Source organism: Perognathus longimembris, chromosome 17 (assembly GCF_023159225.1).
Source record: "Perognathus longimembris pacificus isolate PPM17 chromosome 17, ASM2315922v1, whole genome shotgun sequence".
NCBI classification, from domain to species: Eukaryota; Metazoa; Chordata; class Mammalia; order Rodentia; family Heteromyidae; genus Perognathus; species Perognathus longimembris.
Window position 1 is genome coordinate 32,855,063 of NC_063177.1, and position 13,194 is coordinate 32,868,256.

At 42.4% G+C, this 13,194-nt stretch overlaps 1 protein-coding gene across 1 annotated transcript in view; it reads left to right on the plus strand.

The window, feature by feature from the left end:
• The window catches only part of Ca10 (carbonic anhydrase 10), a 443,665-nt gene that overhangs the window by 315,589 nt on the left and 114,882 nt on the right, over window positions 1–13,194 (plus strand). The window lies entirely within an intron of this gene.

Genomic DNA, 13,194 nt, shown 5'->3' on the forward strand with positions numbered 1-13,194 from the left:
TGTACATGCTGGTACTGGTACTTGAACTCAGGCCCTTGCTCTCTTCCTTGACTTTTTTCTCTAAAGGATGACACTCTACTATTGGAGCCATACCTCAACTCCTGGCTTTTAGGTAGTTAATTGGTGAAAAGTCTCATGGATTTTCCTGCCCAAGAGGGCTTTGAACCGCATTCTTCATATCTCAGCCTTCTGAGTAGCTAGGATTACAGGCATATGCCACCAGCGCCTGGCCATTATGAATCTCTTACATTTATGTTTGAAACTTTTTGACAATCTCCACTCCTGTTCCTTACACAAAGACTCTTTTTTTTACTTAAAATATAATTTTATTGTTATTATTAAGGTGTTGTACAGAGGGATTATCATTTCTTAAGTTATGAGCACATTTTTTTTTGGACAATGTCATCCTTTGCTCCCCACACCCCCATCTTGTCCTCCCATTCCTGCCTGCAAGTTGCATAGCTTAGGTTCTATCTAGTGTATACTGAATGACATGGCTGCATTGGTTCACCATTCCTCTCTCCATTTCTACTCCCCCTTATCCCTCCCCCACCCAAAAAAAGCAACCAAATCAAATATCACCATCACCACCACCACCACCACCAATGGCTGAAAGCTCCAGCCCAGAAGACCACGTGGACACCAGATCATGTACAGCAAAGTTGTCAGCAAGCTCACAGGCTGGGCACAATGGTCAAGGGCTAGGGGTGGACATTTTCACCAGGTACACAAAGACTCTTAATAAATATTTGTAGAAGAAGAAACTTATGTGACATTTAGAAACATTATGTGACATTTATGTGAGTATTTAGTCCGAGTGTTTATATAAACACATAATAATATATAGTCCTTATTTAATTTTACTTTTTAATGTCAGTTATTAAATATCATGTAATTTAATTCAAGATGTGAAACAGCCCCACTTAAACAGGAGGGGTGTCCTATAGTCTAATACACAGAAATGAATATGTATACACTATATTGAGTCCATACCTACCAGCCCAGGTTTAAAACAACTACAGTCCAAATCTGCCTTTGCTACCAGTTAGCTTTATGACCTTTACCCAAGTCTGTGATGTCTATGATCTCATCTCTGACTTCTAGCACCAGCATTTCCAGCTCTGAACCCAGTTTTCACATGTGGCTGCATAGACTGCCTGTACTTTGTTTATATGCTTATTCTTATGGCTAATAATAGAACCAGAAACACACTAAACACACACATACACACACATACACAGACATCTTTTCCTTTTGTGATAGTCATGAAATTCAAGGTGACTGGTATAATTAACTTCTCTCCATGCACCTTGTGAGCCCCCCCGCAACCAAACCCTGACAGAAAAGCAGTTGTTTCAATTTGCAAAGTATCTATCCTGCCTACTTCAATTCAGCCTTCATCCAAACAAGAGCCTGGCATCTGTTGACTTTGCAGAGGTGGGTCTTGGGGTCACTGATTGCAGCTTGATGTACTGAGTACAAAGAGAATAAGATTATGCAAAGCAAATCCCCATCCAATGCCATTGGAGTCCCAGGATCAGAGCATGCTCAGGCTTTCAGTGGCAGATGGAGGCGCAGCAGGTAGATAAATGATAACCCTCCACTGAATGAACAGTTGACAAAGAAAGGTCAGAAATTAGAGAGTAAGGCAAGAAAACACAAGGAAGACCAAACATCTGTCTAAAAGCCACAAGAGGGAAAAAAAGGAATGAAATTGTCTTTCCTCTACAGATAGCATGTGGGTCTATGTACTCATTTACTCATCAACAGCTGTTCAGTCTTCCCACTGTCCATCATATAAGAAACAAATGTATTACCACCCCATGGAAAATTTCTCTACACTCTATCTCTTCTCAACTATTTCTCCTCCTTCCATCTTAGTCAATAGTTTTCAACACAGGGTAAAATCTGATAAATGTGCCTTACCCAGCCTCCTGGGTGATAATGCAATAAGACTGTAGCAAATTGAAAACCATTAGGGATCATAGCTACAGCCTAATCTCATCATTTAAGGTTTTTTTCTATCTGATGTCTTTTCTCCTTTCCTACCAACAGTAGCTTCTGGACTTTTGATATGTGTATCGCATGTGAATGAGCCAGAGACTGGGGCAAAGAATATTAGAATCATGCCCAACATGTGAAACCACAGACACATGGTTTCCATAACAGGAATCTTATATTTGATTTCTTTGAATGTTTTCCCCAAATAACTACCAATCCAAAGGAAGTTATCAGGAAATCTAGCACTGCATTCCCTCTATTCCCCTTTGCCCTCAAGTTAATTTCAACCATGAAGCACAAATTCCCACTGTTTCAACTTAGGTACAAGGCATGCTGGAATGTCAGCCTGGGCTAGAGAAAAATGAAACTGCATGACAGAAGTGAAAGTGACTGGACCAATAGATTTCTCCATGGGCCTCACTACAACTCCCTCCCTCAAAATTCTTGGGAGATGGACAGTGGGAAGAGCAGTTCTTTCAAAGTCTCTATGCTCCACTAACTATGAGCCATCTTGAGCAGGTTCATTGAACCCAGGAATCTGTTTCCTCACCAGTAAAATACCAGATGGAGACCTCTACCTTATAGTGTAGTTTAAAGGATTAAAATTCATACAAACAGGAGGTTGATTAAGCTAAAGTTACATAATTATATCATGTCATTATAGACATAAAGATAAGAGTTGGCCAAAACATTGATCATAGCCAAAGTACACTCACTCATAGGTTTTGAGTTCTAGCTGCATAAAATAGACCAATCTTTCTTGATTTTCCTGATACTCATTTATTTTTTTCTTTTTTAAGTACACAAAAACATAATAGTCATCAGTTGATTTGCTTTGCATTGGAAAATAAGTGTACCGTGATGATAGTTTTACACAAATTCAGCATCTGAGGCTGGACTTCTACACTAAGCTAAATTCATTAATTCAGCCTCTTGCTTTCTGTTTAAATGAATTGCTGCCTTGTAGTGTAATTATTCTGAAAAACATATGCTGTCAGCAATCCTCTATTTCTCAAGTACTTTGAGACTATCAAATGAGATTTTATTATGACTAGGTATGGCCACATACCCTCTATTTGTTATTGGGCTTGCAAGGTTCAGCAATTACCAAGCCCCTGTTTTGTGCTAAAACATTGGGAGAGAACAGGTAAAGGAGAAGAACAGTTCCACCTTTTGCTATCTCTTTACCTGGAGCAAGTTGTCTAACCTCTCTAAGATTGTTTTTGTCTTTGGTGAAATTAGGAAAGTCCTACTTGCCTCACAGGTGAGAATTACCTATGACTTCTACAAAGGACATGGTGTAGCACCTGAAATAGAAGTAAGTGTGATCACTGGAGTCTGGTGCATCATCACCATGCTGGAGAATCCCCAGACACAGGATTGTGTCTTCTGGTAGACCACAGACTGATGTTCTCAGGAGCCAGAGAGAGTGAGATTGGATCCAGCAATCCAAAAAGTCAAGTCAGCATCCCAATATCTTGCTGTGTGTCCTCCTCAATGAGGAACTTCAGCATCTACAAGGGAAGGATCAAGGAATTCTCAGGGCTTTTCATTGACCAAGCATTAGTTGAATGCTGGTATGCTACTGTATGTGGGTATATTTCAATCAGATAAATATGCAGGTGCAATACTATTTGTACCTTTGTAAATTTAAGATCAATATTGGGGAATCCACTTTCATGTTGTCATTTGATTCTGTGAACTGGTGTATGTGTGTGTGTGTGTGTGTGTGTATACACATGTGTACATGCACATATGTGTGTGTTGGTACTGAGGATTGGAGTCAGGGCCTGGGCACTATCCCTTAGCTTTTCTTCACTCAAGATTGGTATTCTACCACATGATCCATAGCTCCATTTCTGGCTTTTGGATGGTTAATTTGAGAAAAATGGCTCATAGACTTTCCTGCCCAGGCTGGCTTGGAACTACATTCATCAGATCTCACCCTCATCCTGAGTAGCTAGGGTTACAGAGGTGAGCCATTTATGCCCAGATTATGAAATAGTTTTAAATAAAAATTCAAAATGGCAAACTATTCTACTGAACAACATTAGATGAATTAAGTAGAAAAATCATGTAATTTGGAACACCTAGGTCTTAAGGATAGCTCAGCTATTTGCTAGATATATAATAAAGTTACTAAAATCATTAATATACACAGAGAACAAATAGTGTCCTGGGAATGCATAGCATCTCGCTCTTACTAAAGCTCTCAACATATTAGTTTGATTTAAACACAGTCTTGTTTTGCTTCCAAACCTATTTACTTAACATGTATGCTACGCTGCTTCCATGCAGATTTGTTCCTGTTAAGTGTCCTTGCCCATAACATGGAGGTAATATATACAGAATCAGTGATGTATTGAAAAACACCATACAGATGTTATTACTTGAGAATGGCATTTAGTGCCATTGTTAACAAACATTAATAAGACTGAGATGCACAGATGGTAGAGCCTTTCAGATTGATCCACCTACTTGTTTTTTTTATGGTAACAATGAATTTGAGTCTACTGGGACATCCATTGAAAGCAACAAATATTTGTGGAACTCCTCTATTTTCAAAGTATAGATGGACAGGCTTCTCCCACCTCAAGAGACTCTTAACTTACTAGGGAAGATACACTTCCAACCAAATCAAAACTGATGTCTGCTTCTGGTGACATCAGGGAGAAAAGTGTGTTCAGAGTAGAGGTATAGCCAAAAGTAAAGAAGGTTCACCCAAGCTAGGAAAGTGGCAGGGAAAAGAGATGAATCGTTTTACCTATGCCGAAACGCAAGAGGCATAGTCCAATCACCTGTCACTTAAGCCAGAGATTTATTACTTGCAAGTTAGAGGACAGTTGTTACAACAGAACACTGTTCTGCTATGGGCATGAGCCGGGCTCCAGCTGCAGAGATATTAGACTGCCACATTCTTGCTGTGTTCTCCCCAATTCTTGACACTGAGGCAGGGACACCCTAGTCCCAGCCACTAAGCAAGGGAAATTGGAGGCCAGGAGCTCCAGTGAATCAACACATTAAGCCAGAGCCCCCAGCTCTGACAACTTCAGCCAGGCAGTACAGCTTTTTACCAACCTAGAAAGCCACCGACCAGGGTTAAGACCTAGCTCCTTACTCCTTGGTCAGGCAAGCATGTGGCACACAATAGCTCCGCCCATTGCTGGCAACCAATGAAGTGACTGGAAAGTCAGAGGGTGGCTCAGCTTCACTCAGCAGAAGAGGGCTGGGACTGACTGCTGCTCAGGCAACCTTTGGATTCATGGAAAGCCCTGAAAGTGATGGGGTTATGAGATCCTTGATTCATTCGGAGAACACCCAGAAATAGGTGTACCCCCAATCTTTATGCTTTGGTGGGCCGTCTCTCCAGTGTCTCCTAAGGCTAAGAACCAGAATCATTTGCTGGGTTTCACAGACCCATCACAAGGCTAGAAAATAAGGGACATGTACTATCTTTGACACTGAAAATAGCAAATGTGTTCCTGTGTGCCTCTGCAGATAGGCACTGGTATTTGAACCAGGCTCCGGAGGGACATTATAGATAAGAATCTGTCGGGGTCCTTCGCCCCCAGTGCTCTCCTGGCTAGCGGGAGAGGCGGGGAAGCGCGGCCCCGACCAAGGCGGGCCAAGAAAAGGTGAAGGGTCGACCAACGGCCTGCACCCAGCCCTCCCTCGCGCCGGAGAACAATCAGACAGCTCAGGAGAGGGTCTTGCACAATCTGGCTTTATTTGGGAGGAGCTTCGGCCTTTAAAGCGGCAGGAAGGGGAGGGGTGTAGGCGCACCTAGCTAGGGACTGAAGGGAGGTCTGAGCTGTCCATCAAGGGTGGAGGGCAGAGGGACCAATCCTAAGAGGCAGCCTAATTCTTTTTCACAACCCACAGGACCGCCTCCGGGTTCACCACCAGGTGCCATCTTGGCCACACATAGTCCCAAGGCTGGGAGGCGGGGCCAGCTAGAACCGCCTTTCCGGTTCTACATAATAGCCACACTTGACCCCAGGGATGGAAGGCAGGTGGGGCCAGCCAGGCGGGCCCCACAAGAATCAAAGGAAGTGAGGAAGTGGGAGTCACTAGCCAGGTGGAATGGTGGCAAGAGTGGACAGAGGCAGGCTTATGATATAGCAGAATACCTGGGTAGTATGCACAAGACTTTGGGGTTCAAGCTCCAGCACCACAGAGAAGAAGGAGGGAGGGAGGGAGGGAGGAAAATTTTTTAGAAAGAAATAGAGTAGACACAGGAACTGATTTCTAAGCAGAAAATACCATGGGCACACTCAAGAGCCAGGGATGGGATGTTAGGGGTTAATGAAGAAGCTGTAAACCACATAATAGGTACTGGAGAATTCCTTGCAAGGACAGAATCATGGACATGGCCTTGAAGAAAATGTTACATACCAGGGCCTGTCGGTGGCATGTGGGAGGAACTAATGATGAGTATACTGAACTTGTTTGTTTAATCTGTATGCTCTAATCAGTATGCTGTATATAATAAAGTGGATTACAAATAAATACCACATAGTAGCATTCCAACAATGTAAATGTCTCTTATTTCTGCATCTGTGTATTCCAGGAAGACAGCATAGTATGTGAGTTGAGCTTTTCATAGATGAGGTAAAGTAACTTGTGTATAATGACACAGATAATAAGCAAGCAGCAGAGTTAGACTTGAACCTGTGTCTGTTCATACCAAAACATGGTTGCTCTTGCCTTCTAAGCCCACTGATAATGGTGGGGCCACTCCCTAGGAGAAAGGGGGGGTTGGAAGCCCCATGGAAATGCTCCACAGAACAGAAGACTTGAGTAAGAATCTTCTGAAACCAATACATTTAATTTTGTTTATTTGTTGGGCAAGCAATGGGGCTTTAACTTAGGAACTTGTGCTCTCCCTTAGTTCTTTCAACCAAGGCTGGCTCTCTACCACTTGAATGATACCTTCATGTCCTGTTTGGTGTTTTTTTCTTGCTGATTAGTTGGAGATAAGAGTCTTATAGACTTTCCTGTACAAATAGGCTATGAAGAACCATGATCCTCAGATTCAGGGCCATTGAATATCTATTTTCTTTTCTTCTGTTTCTCTGGTGTATTTTTTAAGTAGTCAGTCAAAGAGCATTTAATTCTATAAGTCAAGTTATGAGTACAATGTATTTTGATCAGTGTCACCCCTTCCATCATTCTCCCCCAGTTTCTCCCTCCCATTCTTACCCTCAAGTTACATAGTTCAATTTTTACATAATATACATTGCCTCTATTCATGTGCCCACCCCTTCATTGTCCTTTTTCCTAGACATCTTCCTTGGTTTCTAATGATTTCCACTTTTCCATCCCTTCATCTTGCTCATCTCAGTATTGGTAACAGAAGCCGGGGTTTGAATGAGTTGTCTTTACTGGGAATTTCAGCACCACTATCAATAAGCTATAAGACCTAGGAAAGGTGACTTTATCTTGCTACATTTCAGTTTCTTCATCTGTATGATTCAGGCAATGGTAGCTAGTTTGTGTACACAATGAGAATCTTTTATTTTTCCATGTACTTGGGACCAGAAATGTTTCATATTTCAGACTTCTTCAGGCTTTGAATGTTTGCACATATAGATAGATAGATAGATAATGCAGTGAAATATAAATTTTTAAATGTAAAATAAAAATTCACTTATTTTTCATGCATATCTTACACAGCCCAAGCATTGGTTTATATAATATTTTGCCCCTGTATTTTGACTGTCACATATCATATGAGGATAGATGTCGAATTTTTTTCACTCATGTCATCAAACCTATGTTCAAAAAGTTTCAGATTTTGGGAGCATGTGAGATTTCTGGTTTTCAGACTAAGGATGCATAACTCCTATTTGTTCTGAAAAACTAAGTGAAAATACCTTGAGTTTGTACCTAGCTATTAATGGATGTCACTTAATAAGTTCATTAATCAAAGGCCCCAATGTGTACGAGGCACTACTCTGCATGTCAGAAATATAGCCAAGCTGTAAGCTAAAGAAACACTGGCTTTCATACTTCTCTAACTGGGCCATTCAGTAAATATCCATTTCAAGTTTAGTTCCTATTTGGGGCACACATTCTTGCATTGGAAGCCAATGGACTATGGGAAGAAAGCAAATAACAGGTTTCCTTTAGCCAGTTCAGCAGATTCTTCGTTGCAAACAACAGAAACCAAGGAAACCACTCTGGCTGTCTGAAGAAACAAAAAGAGGGAGAGGAGAATTTATTGGAAGGGTAATAGTGGAAGGCTAGAGGACCAGACTTTTAGAAAGATATGCCAAGCATCAAGTAATCCCTGCCAGTCAGGAGGCCATCAAGGACCCTGAGATGTCACTGCTACCACTACCAGAATGCAGTGAGTCCACCAAGCTCCCATTTGCTGTCATATACTCAGGATGCCACAAGCTACATCCTACACATGCCAAGTCATATCAGAGGTTTCTGAGCCTCAAATTTCCAAAATGTAAAGCAAGAGAAGGGAATTGCTTTCTTGTCAAGATCATCTTCATTGGAACAAAAGAAGGTTCTTACTTAGTAAAATTGGATTATGGATGATCAGAAAATTGGCACATCTCCATCATACTATCCTTCCTGCTTTCCTAGTGTATTAAAAATGGAGACATTAAGAGAGCAAGCTTAGTACTTTACTGTTAGAAAGGAATAAACCCTCACTGAATAACACCTGTGATTGAGAGATGGAAGATTCCAAGAGTCCATTGGGCCTTGATTTCAATTTGACTGGGAAAGAGTTCGAAGATCCCTAGCATCATGCTTGCTCTTCAGACAGAAACTGCACTTCTCAGCCGGCTTGTCATCTGTGATTACAGCACCCAGGTGCTTATGTGATAGATGGCAGGATCGTATTTTCAGACAGCTGTTAGAATACTGCTTAGCATACAAACAGAGAAAAATATTTACCTGCTTGCCATATGTCAAAAGAGCAGTTATCCCAAAAGGCCAGTTCAAAGTAGTCGTGCATTCTTTGGAACAATCCGAGTGATCAAAAGACAAATATCTTTTCAAATTAATTCTTCAAGTATTTAAGAAATGCCACCTTTTCCACATTATATCTAAAAGCACATTATGTTTGGGAAGAGACTAATTACTTGGAGAACTTAACACATCAAAAAGAAACAAAAAATCAGTACACAAACACATAACCAATCAGAATAGAGTTGCAAATGACACTGAGGTATCCCATAATCTTCCATGGCACTTCCTAGCCCCACGGGGCTCTAGCCATCTCCTGGATGGAGCATGTTGCTGGAGGACATGAGTCTAAGGTACAGATTTCCAAATTCTTCAGGGGGAACCAATGAGCCTGCATCCCCTAGAGTGGGGGCAGGGATCTGTGTGCATCCACAAGGTTCTCCTGTTCAAGAGTTTGGGAATCTACACTTAGGAGTCTGGATACAGATGTGACGTTCCACCAACTCCTAAGCCCCACAGGTTCATCCTCACTGCTTGGCTGAAATGGTAACTCCCATCTGTCACCCATATGTAAAAAGCAATTCCCAGGAAGCTGTTGCTCATAGGGAAAGATCTTTTAAGCCCCTGCAGCAGCACCTCCAGGCTGGGTTCATTTGCACACCTGCATATCCACACCCTCCCCAGTTTTCTAGCACAAACCTCTGTGAATAATTGCGGTTTTGCTAATTGAATCTGAGAGCACCTGTTCCTTAATCAATATTAATGCATCTCATGGACACAGAATTTGTAATGAATCACTCTAGGAGGAAAAAGATTAGACTAAAAAAAAAAAAAAAAGGAGAAGAAGAGACAGGTACTGATGCTACGTCCTGAAAGATCTAGCTACTTGAGAAGCTGAGACTAGGAAGATCATAGTTTGAGGCCAGCCTAGGCAGAAAACTGTGTGAGACTTTCTCTTCAACAGGCACAGGGACATGCACTTGCCATCTGAGCTACATGAGAAGCTGAGATCCAGACAATCATGGTTGTAGTCCAGTCCAGGCAGAAAGGGCACAAGACTCCATGATCCCAGAAATGACAGGAAGCCTAAAGTAGGCAGATTGCAGCTTAGGTGCATGTCTGGGAAGGAAGTGAAACTGTGTTCTAAAAAATAACCAGGGAAGCATGGCTCAGTGGTATGGTACCATCTTAGAAAGCACCAAGCCCTGAATTCATACCCCATACCTTCAAGTCAAAGAGGAAGAAGGAGGAGAAAGAAGGAGGAGATGGAGGTAGAGGAGGAGGAAGGAGAGGAGGAAGAGGAACAGAAAGAGAAGAAATTGTTTATTTAGTTATTTGCTTATTTATTTATTGTTCATCTGCTACCTGATTATTTGTGGCCAGAATCCTGTCTGGAGAACAATGTTTCCAGACAGACAGGTAGCCCTGAGATGCCAAGCCCCTCTGTAGGGCTGTTATTTGGAGCACTACTTCCTGTTTGTGTTTTCTCTCTTTTTAGAAAAGAGAAAACAGTATCTGTGACCTACCAGTCCCTAAATACCAGCCCTATCATTGCCTGGAGACCCCTCCTTGGCTCTGGCTGCTTCAACATTAATTTCTATTCCCTTCAATCACCAGACCCCTATACTTCTACCAGAAACCCTCTTGATCTTGCTGTAAAGAAAATGTGTATTGGTTTAGCTGGCTGACACAGTGTAGAGACTTCCAGAAGCAAGGACCTAGGCTCCTCTCAACTGTTTGGCCTCCCTTCTCCCTTTCAGTGATGGCTCCACTGTACAGTCTTAGCATACACTCTGCTTTCCTTGTCTCTTCATTGATTGTCTACTTGAGCCGGAGCAAAAAGAAAATGTCTTGCTCACCTCCCCTACCTCATACAAGAATGAGAAAATACAGGTGCTTTAAGCCTTTTTGGAGTTTGAGTGAATGACTGAGGCCTGGAGGACTGGCTGCAAGCAAAGGTGTTAGATGCAATTTTACAGCTCCCCAGCTGTATGTCGTACCGCCGAGGTGTGTTTTGCGCAATCCCGTCTAAGTTGATGGAACAAAACCTCCCAACCAGGTGTGAAATCCTGCAAGATCTCATCACCTGGATCATGTAGCCTTCCAAGGCCTTGTCCTTAGAAAGCTGCCTGTGGTGGGAGTTGGAAGATCTGGAGGAGCCTCTAAGCTCCACTTCCACCGTACATGGAGCCCACAGGGCTGCAGGCTGAGCCACTAGGTGTCTCCAGGACAAGATTTGTCCCCTGGGAAAAAGCATACTCCGAATTGATGGATTTGAGAAGACTGTCCAAGGTGAACGAACACCCACATGAAGGTCACACGAGTGTGAAGGCTGCTGTCACCATTTAGAATGGGAGTGCCCTTTCCAAAGACAATGTCCCTTAGCTAAGCTAGCATCCCCTACTATTGTCTACCAAGAAGAGATGCTGGAGGAGTCTGGAACAGAGCAAAGGGAAATATACATCCCTAAAAGAGGTTTCTTTCTTTGGGTTGTTTGTTTTCAGACCAAGAAGAGGCTCTGCCAATAATCACACTCTTCTGTTAGAAATGCTAATACTTGCTATTGGCCACTGTTCAATTTTGTGCTCAGCCTAATAGCTATTCTGTAATGCATAGGATGACTTTGTGTGTATCTATTTATTTCTATAATACATTATTTTTCTTACTGAGGCCCTAAACTGTCTTGAATTTTTTTTCTGTTGCTTCAAGTAATTTCTTCTCAGCATCTCCACTTGTTATTTATAGGAATCCCAAACTCATTTAAGAACTCAAATTAAGAACCCTAACACCAGAGCTTTCCTCCATGTACACCATCTCAAGGCATGCTTCTATACAGACTAAGGTAAGCCAGAAACATGTGGACCACACCTGGTTCTTGTTCTCATTTCTCTCATTCACCGTTCTCTCTCTCTTTTTCTCTCTCTCTCAAACGCACACACACACACACACACACACACACACACACACACACACACACACACCCTTGGTCTTTCCATCAGAGTGCATGGCCATTTATCCGACAACTGCTTAGGAGTCACTGTGGCTGCCAAAGCTCACACTGTCCAAGTACAGGTCAAGCCCAGGACTGACACAAAAGAAGAGGAAAGAGAAAAAAGAAGAAAGAAGAGTGGGGAAGAGGAAGAAGATGAAAAGGAAGAGGGGGAAGAGAAGGAGGAGGGAGGAGGAGGAGGTAAGAGATGAAGGAGGAGGGGGGAGGAGGAGAAGAAGGGGAGGAGGATAGGTGGAGGAGGAGGCTGAGAGAAGGAGAAGGAGGAGGAGGAGGAGGAGGAGGAGGAGGAGGAGGAGGAAGAAGAAGAAGAAGAAGAAGAAGAAGAAGAAGAAGAAGAAGAAGAAGAAGAAGAAGAAGAAGAAGAAGAAGAAGAAGAAGGTGGTATATAGGCTCTTTGCCCGCACATCCTGATTCTTTCCTTACCCTTCTTTAGAAAATAAGAAAGTAGGTATTGCCAGAGAAAACTGGGCTGTGGTCCATGGCCTGGAGCCTAGAAGGTGGCTTTGAATGAATAAAGCAAAGTTTACACACACACACACACACACACACACACACACACACTCCCCTCCTACCAGTCCAGCATTATGTTGCCACCCACTCACAGAATGTAATCACCAAGAAGATTGATTGTGCAGGCTGGTGGAATGGGACAGGGGACAGGATTCCAATTAAAAAATGTGCTAAAGTCCTTTGAAAATTCATAAGTAACAGCTAAGGATCTAGTTGGGCGCTCACATTTTGACAGCCTGACAGCTTCATAGGTTGAACTCTTTTGGAAAAAAGTAACTAAAATATGCACACATTGCATCTTTTGTGTTTTAAGACACACAGGCATGGCAGTGTAATTATTCATAACGTTGGAGAATATTCTGACAGTGAGAGGATATGAATGCCCCCAGCCCTCCATCAAATTAGTAAAAGGTACCAAAAGTCGAAAGAAAACAAACAAGCAGAGCCCCTTCTCCATGCAGTGACAGAAGAGTCTGTGTTTCAAAGGGCAACGGGGCCAGTGGTGTCACTTACAAAAGGACAGGTGTGTGTTTCTGGCTAGTTATTGATTGATAGGCTCAGACAGAAACTATTTGAAGACACAAGTCTCTATCAGCAACAGAGGTGACTTTGATGGGCTTTGTGTTGCAAAAAGCAGTTGGCCCCCCAATAGTTCTGAAATGAGAAAGGCAAAAGCATCCAACATTCCAAAAACATGCATCTAACAGGCCAGCAGCATTCATGGGGAAAACACAACCTACCAAGGA